Raw genomic sequence first — 10,461 nt, 5'->3', positions numbered from 1 at the left:
ATTCTGACCACGGCACGCCTGCTCTTCCAAGTTTATTCGGCATCGCCCCTTCGGCCGGCCAATCAGCATATAGTATCTTTGGCTAATAAAGCCCAGTGCTTAAGCATTATGACTCCAGAATAGTGCTGAACCCCTAGCTGAGCTAAATTGAATTCTGCTCAGCTGCCACCTAATCACCTGTTTCCCTACTCAGCTCCTGTTCTTACCCCTTGTTGTCCAGTCTGCTTTTTGTGCAGTTCCAGTGTTCCCAGCATATTCCTGTGTCACGTGTATTTCCCTATGTCCTGGTGCTGCATGTGTACCCTGTCACCGTCCAGTGTCCCTTGATCCTGTATCACCTCTACTCTTCAATGCCATCTGGTACTTGACCCCTGGTTTGCTTCTGACCTCGCCTGTTTGCTGCGTGCCTTGACCTAAGCCATGTTTGATGTTTTCTTTTGTCTGCTGATTTTTACTTCTGCCCAAAGTACTGCAACCTGGTATCAGCCTGCAATGCAACACCCTCACCACTAGAGGCTCTGGAGAAGATCAGGCTGACACCATCATTGAACTAGCGCCCCTAGTGTTTCTGTCTCTCCGAGCATGACACCATGTAATATGTGTTGAAAAAAACATTTTAGGATCACAAGGACAGGGACATAGTGTTGTCACCCTATAACAGAACCTTGATAGCAGGATCAACGTGGGTTAATTTTTATTGCAAGTTGCAATGTATTTTAATTACATCCAAAATGTTTTTTTTTTTTTTTCATTTTATCAAATCACCAATTTGCTTTAATGATTGAGTTAACAAAATCCTAAAAAAGTTGACATGTCACCATGTTAGATGAAATCATGGACTACTAGAATTGTTTTCATATCCTAGCTAATGCTTGGTAATCATATTCTGAGTTGATCGCAACTATTCTGGTAGCACACAACTACTTATATAAAACCTCACAGGCATGCTTTACATTTACAGATCCTCTCCAGAGGGCTCCCAATTGTGTTATTAGGGAGTATAAAGTGAATTCAGAAGAAATATGTGGGCTTGCAACAAGTTAAATGACATGGTGCCACGGTGTGAATTTGTAGAACAATATCAGATGCAGGATGGAATGTTTATGTCTGCCAGGCTGGGAATGGGCTCAAAAGCATCAGGGTCCCTAACGACTGCTAAGATGGAAATGTTTCCGGCTCACATCTGATATAAGCCGAGCAGATGTGAGGAATGCAGAATATATCAACCTTTTGTTTTCTGCAACCACAAAAAAAAAGGGCGAGCGCACTTGGTAAGTCAGATCAGAGTGTGACATTTATTGATTGCATTAGGCTACAGCCAGCACGCTCTCCAATACCTAAATGTGTGTACATACATGCCAGGCCTGATGGTCATTTTTCAATCACTATGAGAGTTGGAGGCTTGCTAGACAGTAGCTGGAAACAGGTACAGCTCTACATTATTATTGCTGGGCTTTTACAATACAATTTGCTGCTTTCAGTACCAGCTCATCACAATTCATTGAAAGAAGATTTTTTTTTTCCTTTGTACTTCATGCTATGCTCTTTAACCTAAAACACAACAATTATTTAATAAAGTAGAAAAAGCAATGATAATGTACGAATCACTGCAGTGAACATATGCAGTAATTTACTGTAACCAATCAGATTTCCATATTTTAGAATGATGAAAAATATGAAAATAGACTGCAGGGGTTATTAATGCATTTTGCATATACTAAGTGGGGTTCATTTATTAAAGGAATAAAGGCTGTTCATATAAAGCTTACCTCCAGGCAGCACCTAAAACAATCTCCCGCTCCTCCCCATAATTTTAGTGGTCTGCGGCTCTGGCCGTTGCACCCCCTACCGAGGTCAGGAGAAGGACCCCGCTGAGAGGGGGCGCACCAGCCAGAGCCGCGAACCTTGTCTTCCGAAGACATTGCAGGCTCAGACCTGTGATGGGAGAGTGGAGGGGTTCTGGCATCATGATGTCACTATGGGGGAGTTTCTACCCTTTTGAGTTACACCTGGCTCCCCGTGCAGGCCCGGTCTGGAGCCGGTAAATTTAGCGGTCTGTGGGTTCGAAAAGATTGGAGACCACTGGTCTAAGAGACATAGTTACATAGTTAGTCAGGTTGAAAAATATACTAGGGAAAAAAAACATACTACAAGCCAGCATATCCCAGATAAAACCCTATATACATAGTTGATCCAGAGGAAAAATAAAAAACCTAATGAGGTTGTAGTGTATTTTCCCCAAGACAGGAAACCCTGATGCCAGGGGCCATGTAGTCTCCCTTTAGCAGCCACATAGTAAATGATTGGGGGCTGCAGTGATCAATACAAGTACTGCTCACTGCTACATATTGGTTTAGTGTATTGAATATTTAGTGTAAAATTGTTATGAAATACTGTATTTAATAAAAGGTTATAAAATTTAAATTAATTGTCCTTAAAAGTTCAATTTTTAGAACCAGTGCTGCCATGTGAGTGCCTGAGTGACTGCAAGGTGCCAGCAAGTGGGAGCTGTGTGAAATCCGACAATGAAAGGGGTAGGTGTGAACTTACCCTACATGCTTACTGTTTGATGTATTTGCTGTAGGGTTGTGTTCAATAGTCCAGACACTGCCCTAGGATGACATCTCTATAGATAAAGTTCGGTAGGGTGCATAAAATAAAAACAGAGAAATGAATGAATTTGATACTAAAAAATATAATATACTACTGTGACGATTCTCTTTTAACAAGGTCATTGTATAGCTAATAGTAGTTAGTCATGTTCGGCTGGACTTGATCTAAATGCTAATGCTGATGACATTTCATAGGATAGTAGGGCTTCAGGACAAGATTTGTCACTTTTCCTACATTCACTTTAATGAAAAGGGACATTCTACCCATAATAACGAGGAGCAGATTCGGAATAAGGAGGGCAACTAATGTGCAAGATGCATAATATAGGTATAATTAGAATACCCATCTCTGAACAAGAGTAAGGGTCTTCAACACCTACAATGGAGTTTCAACATCTCTATCTAAAAGATTTGACAACAAATCACATCTTCAGATATTTATTTGGAAGGTGTAACACCTATAAAGACTTCCTGACACCAAGGGATGGGAATATATCACTAGAACAGAATGTGTCTACAAATTTTACACCCCCTGGTCTTGGATAACCCACATCTACAGTATCACATTCCAAGGTGCTTGGATTATGGTGTTTGTGTGGATATAAATGCTGGGGTATTTCCTACACTAGCAGATCTGATGAAGCAACTTGGATAGACTACAAATGTCCTCAACATTGGAACAAGTTCAGCAAAATGTGACTATTACTGACTATATTATATATTACATTTTTGATCTTTGGTTTTAAGAGATTTATATGTTTAGTCTTCCTGCTATTCCTAAACTCCATCCTGTTACACAGCAGATTGTTTTTACTGAAAATTCTATGTGGCAATGTGTAATCATGAGGATTACCTGGCATTAGTTATTAATTGTGATACAGTATGTTACTAACAGAATATGGTTAAAACTGGATATAACAGAGGACATCATTTTTCAATCATTGTCACACTTACCTTGTCCTCACTAAAGCATTGGTGCCTCTCTCCTGCACATGCCAGCAGTTCTGACCTCGGGCGCGGCTGCTCTTCCAGATTTAATCAGTATCGCTCCTCCCACCGGCCAATCAGGAAATAGCTTCACCTTGGCTATTTACCTTGATCAGTCACAGCATTCATGCAACTAGTGCTGAGCCCCCTCGCTCTGCTAGGCATTTCTCATACACCTGTCTGTTGAGTGCTTTCCTAGTCCAGCGCCTATATAATCCGTTGTCTTCCAGTCTGTTGTTTCCCTGCATTTTTTCCCTGTGCTGTTCCAGTTTTCCTGGGTGCCCCCCATATCTTCTATGCCTCCTGCTTTCCCCTTTGTCTTCAGTGACCCGTGCTCTGTGCCTCCTGTCACTTCCTGTGTTTCCCTGTGTCTGCGTTGACCCCCTGTGTAACCGGTGTCTATTTTGTGGATTTCTGGTTCTTGACCACTGGCTTTGTTCCTAAAATCTCTTGCTAACTGCATGTCTCGACCCCTGGCTTTCTTGACTATTCTCCTGCTATCTTGCCCACCATTGGGTGCCCAAGGACAGCAACCTGGCAGCAGCCTGCTGCTCCTCACCACTAGAGGCACTGGAGAAGACCAGGCTGCTGCTTAGATACTGCACCTTCCCTCTTCTTAGGGCTCACACAACTATTGTGCAAGCCATAGCACCCCCCAGAGGCTCAGTACCTTCAAGCGTGACAATCATCAGATGTTGACTTCTACCGTATTTAACTGTCTATTGAATATCATTGTACATAATGAATGATTAAATGAAACCATTTTCAAAAAACATATTCTATTATCAATTGTTACTGTAGAAAATGAATTGTCTTTAAAATTAGAAGGAATTGGAAGATATAGGAAGATATAAGAGTCTCTTGTGCTTGTTCCATTACAATCATAATATTATGAAAGATTTGACCAAATAATAAATTGATTGAACTGATAAATTCTTTGACAGTTTAGATACTAATAAATACTGAAAGAACTTTACAGGGAAGCTAATTCAGTGTGAAGCCACAGGGAGGATCCTGTTCTTTCAAACTGCCATGATACTGAAGATGCTAGCAATTTTTTTCCCCTCATTTTTAAAAGATTTAAAATATAGATACATCATAAAAAAATGTAAATGACTTTTAATAAAATTTAGAATAAAATAGTATTTGCCAGGATCCCTTCAATGTTATTATTTGTTCCAAAATTTGTCAGCTAGTCAATTTAATCTGCATGTAAATGTAGAAAGAAATATAAATAAAGCCATGGAAAATTAAAAAGGAATCAATATACTGAATAATATTATTACATGTAATAACTGCGTATATTTATAACAACACAGTACTTTGCATGATAATTTTGCTTCTGTATTTTTTATAAATCTCTTGATACATAAATTTGCATTCCTTGTTGAATTATTTCTGATTACATTTCTACTATCTTCTACATTATTACTCATGTATTATCTCCTAACAAAGATTAATAATATATTTGCTGACCATAAACATTGATTTAAACATTGCTTGAAAACAATTCCAAATTTAATACACTATATTAGCAGTTGCACAATTGTGCAATGTTTAAAGTCACCTAAATCAGTGGTTGCCAACCTTTTGGACCTCATGAACCACTAAATCCATAAAAATGGGGACAGCACATGCGCAGGGAGCTGTGTGTCACTTAAAGGGGAAAAATCTTCACCCAGAGAGACATCATGATGCCAGAACCCACCCACTCTCCCATTGCAGACTCAGACCTGCTTGCTAAACATCCTAGGGGGGACAGTAGCGCAGGTATGTGGATGCAACATAAGTCCACAGCCCTGTGCTACTGTCCCCCTAAGGATGTTTAGCAAGCAAGTCTGAGCCTGCGATGGGAGAGTGGGCCGGTTATGTCCATACAGGGGATGGAGCCACGGACCACCAAAATTTTCTCACTGACCACCAGTGGTCCATGGACCAAAGGTTGGCAACCGCTGACTTAAATCACCTATCTTCCCTTTCTGATGTTCGGTTTGAACTTTAGCAGGTCTCCTTGACAATGTCTACATACCTAAATGAATTGAGTTGCTGCCCTGTGATTGATTGATTAGATATCTAAATTAACAAGCAGTGGAACAAGTAAATCCAATAAAGCAACCAATATCACTTTAGCCCCGGAATGATGGAGGGCCCCTGACAACAAGGCACTTACCAAGCAGTTAAGGGGTACATAAATTCAGAATTTTCATTTTACATAAAAGGGTAGACAACTCTTTTGTTTAATGTAAAAATTATGTTTGTTTGTGTTTCTTTTTACAAAAGAAGGGTGCAGCACTGACCCCCTAATTTTCGATCACCTAGGTGATCAAGAATGAATGGGAGCACAGAGTCTCCCAGAATACCTACGTCATGCATCCCGGGACGCTCTTGGCTGCTACTTCTGGGGCTCCTTCTGCCCATGCCTGGGTATCTCGGGCATGCGCAGGAGCCCTTTTCATCACAAGGGAAAAAATTGCCGAACCCACTGCGCATGTGTTTTTTTCCAAAACTACGTCACCCGATCTCGCGCCTGCGTTGGGTGACGAAAGAAAAAGAACCAGGAAGAAAAGAGGAGAAGATGGCGATGCCTGGCTCCCTCTGCACCTTCAGGTGGATCGACTGCTCTGCAGGATTAAAGGTAAGTGTCATTTTTTTGTTTTGGGTAGTTTGGGTTTACTTCCTCTTTAAATAGTGTACCTAATAAAGTGGTCGGTGAGTGCAGTTCATGAAGAATCCATGGACATGAATAATAACATTTTAAGGCAAGCTGACACGTCTTGAAGGAATGTCACTATACATTATACCCTGATGTGCCATGAATCCAGATGGAACCTGTTGTATGTTATTACACATTTTAGGAAAAGAAAGGAATGATTGATTATTGGTAAGTCAATATCAATACCAAGAATCACAAGGGCACGGTGGCTAACAATTATTTCTACCTTACACATAAGAATTCTGCATGCATGACGTTTGCATGTTCCCCCTGTGTTCTGTGGGTTTCATCTTATCACTTAACACACAGCAGGAGTATTGGATTAGTATATATTTACATACATCTATAATAATATGAAGCTTGTTTGTTCCCCTGTGGCAGGAACAGGACTCGTTTTATGTGTGATGCAAAGTGTTGTACCGAATGCCTATTCTATATGAACATTTTACCTAAAACATAATAAATTCACATGTCAAACTTATTACTGTCATTTCATTTAAATATATACAACTCATTCTGTGTCTCTGCCTGCAAAGTTTACTGCATTGCATTACAATACTTTCAATGCTAAGATCCAGTTTTGAATCAATAAACATTATAAGTAGATTTAAACATTATCCGAATGATATTCAATTTGCCAAAGCACGGTGCATCACAATTGTCTTCCATTTTTATTAACTATTTCAACTCTTTGAAATCCTTTGTTACATCGTATTACTGTCCTGGAATCCACTGCAGTTACTTAAAGTGGAACTAAAGGTCCACTTTTACGTTTGTATGATCAGGCAGGTGATTAATGTAGAAGATGTCTCCTTCTGCAATAATATGTCAGACCTGCCTGATTGCTCCAATTCTGGCTTTCTTACATGTGCCGGGACAAATGAACGTATTGCCGACATTGCCAATCAAAATGGCTAAAAATCATCTGTAGAAGAAAATAAAGATGGTGGCACCCTGTTTTGGAACGTAGTTAAGCTAGTTTATTTTTGCTTTAAATTCTATATCCACCCCCCAATTGCTGGATGGTATTTCTCAGGGTGGATTTATTGATGGCGACAACAGTAGAACATGCCTGTACAATGTGTGTCCCCACTAGAAGCCTGTGTAACATGAAGGAGTACAATCAGGAGACAATCAAAGGCCATTGTCACCTAAAAACAGTATCAGCCTGATTGCAGTCCAACTAAACCCCCCCACGAAAATGTCAGGATGTAAAGGTTTTTCGCAGAAGAGAAATGCAAAGTATCCTTTGTGAGGAAAAAAAATATTTTCCCTGGTTTACAGTGGCTTTTTGTTTTTTTTTCCCCCACACTGCACAACACATGCTTTGTAGAGTGCGGCTGGCTCTATGTGCATCACCACCACAATACTGGAGACATTGTAATTCCTGCACACGCTCAGTGTTAATATAATTAGTATTCATTTGATGGGTGAAGAGGATTGCTGTGTACCTGGTGAAGTCACTGGTGAAAATGGCTTTTGGGGATGCAGCAATGACAAGCTCCTGAGCCCTGCAGGGTGCCTACAAAAATGTAGGTGTGTCCCAAAATACAAGCTCCAAGTATGCTGTGCAAACATCATGGCAAAAGCTCACTGACACCAACAAAATTTTAGTTCCACTTTAAGGTGGAACTCGCCTTTTCAAATGTTGTGTTATAAGCACACGTTCACCTGTGTGAATTTACATTGTATATGAAAACACATGCGAGTTACTCATTATTTTGTATGATGCGTGATGTACAATTGCCAAATATTTCATGTCCTAATTTTGAGTGATGATGCATATTAAAAAGTCTACATTCGATATTACCAGTATTGGTTTAAAATAGCCAGCCCCCGTTAATACGATATAAGATCTTATGCATGCACAAAGATCTTAACCAGGGACAGCTTGTAAAGCACTTTTTGTGTCTTAGAATAAATGATGTGGATATCCCAGGGGGCTTCAGGTTTATTTTTCCCAAAGTCACCACAGCAAAGGAACAGAAAAAAGTAAGCAGGAAAATAAAAAATAAACAAAAAAACAGTAAACGCGGAACAAAATGTAAAATACGTGATGTTTTTTGTTGACTAATAATATTTTAAAATTAAGTTAGAAGATCAAGGGAGAACAAAGGGAGAACATCAAAATGTTATAAATGTGGCATTGTTTAAATGTGTATCAATGTGCAATACAATGTGTGTCAATTTGTGATGCAATGGGCTTTATTATAGCAAGATTCACTTTCAGCAGTGAAGCTGGGTGATCCAGTAAACCTGGAATAGATCTGGTCCAGGACTGAATACATTTGCTAACAAATCCATTCCAGGTTTGCTGTATCACCCACTTTTGCTGATGAAAGTGTATCCTCTCCAGCCTTAAGCTGCGTACACACGTCAGATTTTTCTCGCCCGATAATCGGCATCGGCCAGATATCGGGCGAAAATCTGGCGTGTGTACAGTTGGCGTTATCAATCGTCCGAGCGACCGTCCTGGGGGATCCTCGGACTATGAACGACGACCCATCCTAATGCAAGGGAAGGGGGAGAGCGTGCAGCAGGGTGCCGCTCTGTCGTTCTCCCCCTCCCCTCTCCATAGAGCAGAGCGGTGTTGTATGTACAGCACCGTTCATGCATCGTGTAGTCCTTTGTCGTTGGAAAGGATTGTGAAAGATCCTTTCCAACGACAAAAATTGCACGTGTGTACGCAGCTTAAGAGAGCTTTAATAAATCTGCTGCAATGTGTGCAATTGTGATACAATGTCACAATGTGTGATACAATGTGTGCCAATGTATGATAGAATCTGTATGAATGTGTAATACAAGTGTGGAGGTAGAAATCTATCCTTTCAAATAGTGAAAATTGCGTTTGACATCACATTAATATGTTAAAGATGATATCTAGTTTAAGTGATGAGATTTACATATATGCAAATATAATCCCAGGTTTTTGGTGTAATAATATTATACTAAAGCAGGATCACAATTCAGATTCCCTGTCAGTTTAGAATTCACACACTTTACACTCTTCAGTACACACAAAGATCTGCAGGTTCCCTCTATGATTACCAAAGGAAGAAATATCAGAAGAAAATGTTTCAGCACCATGGACAGGGCAGGCTTATCCTGCATTTTTCTGATAGTGGTCTGTCCATGGCCCATCCATAGATTATCCTCTGTGACTGCGGAGTACAAACAGCACAGATTATATTGTATGACACAGTCTGATGCTGGGGGCCCTACTGCTTTGCTATTTTCTCAGGCCACTAACCGTGCTGTGCACATCCTGAGGATAGTTTGAGCTATTCTCTCACCATGTTGTGTATATCCGGAGCCTAGTCTGGGCTCTGCCCCATTCCTGTGCATATCATAGGGATAATCTGAGCTCTCCCCTATCCCTACGCACATTCCCCATGCACATCCTAAGAATAGACATGGCTGTGCCCCAATTCCTGTGTATATCCAAAGAAAAAGTGACCCTATTACTTCCCCTAAGTATTGTCCAAGCTGTCCCCTGTAAATATTCTGAGGATAGTCCAGATCCCCATGCCTGGGCACATTCAGAAGATTGCTTGTGCTCTCCCCTATGCTGATAACAGTCCAGGCTTTTCCCACTGGCTGTGCACAAATTTTGGGCTCTCCCCTATACCTGTGCACATGTGGAAGATAACCTGGGTTCTCCCCATCCTAAGCAGAGCCTAAATTCTCCCCCATAGCTGTGCACACCCTGCAGATTCCAGGCTCTCCCCCATTCCCATTCTGAAGACAGTATGGTCCCTTCCCCCTCATGAAGATAGCTTGGACTCCCCCCATTCAGAGGATGGCCCAAACTCTGCCCCCTCCCTGCTGTGCACATCCTAAGGATAGTCCAGGGTGTTCCCCAATTCTTGTGCAGGTCCCCTTATTGAGGATACTCCACGATCTTACCTATGAAAACTTATTTATAAGTATAGCCTAAGCAAGACTTTCTCCATCTTTTTAAGATGAGGGAAACCTTGAAATCATTTGTGGGTCATATTCTTAGCTCACAGTGTATCAGTATGGTGGACAGTGGGAAGAATGCCTCTTACATTGCTGGCCAGTGGAGATAATGTCACCCTTACAGATAGCCAAAAAGATACCCCCATTATATTATCTTGACCCCCCCATTATAATATTCTGTGCCCCCCC

Source organism: Pyxicephalus adspersus, chromosome 1, assembly GCF_032062135.1.
Source record: "Pyxicephalus adspersus chromosome 1, UCB_Pads_2.0, whole genome shotgun sequence".
Lineage (NCBI taxonomy): Eukaryota > Metazoa > Chordata > Amphibia > Anura > Pyxicephalidae > Pyxicephalus > Pyxicephalus adspersus.
The sequence above is the reverse complement of the archived record's forward strand: the minus strand, read 5'-3'. Positions refer to the sequence as shown.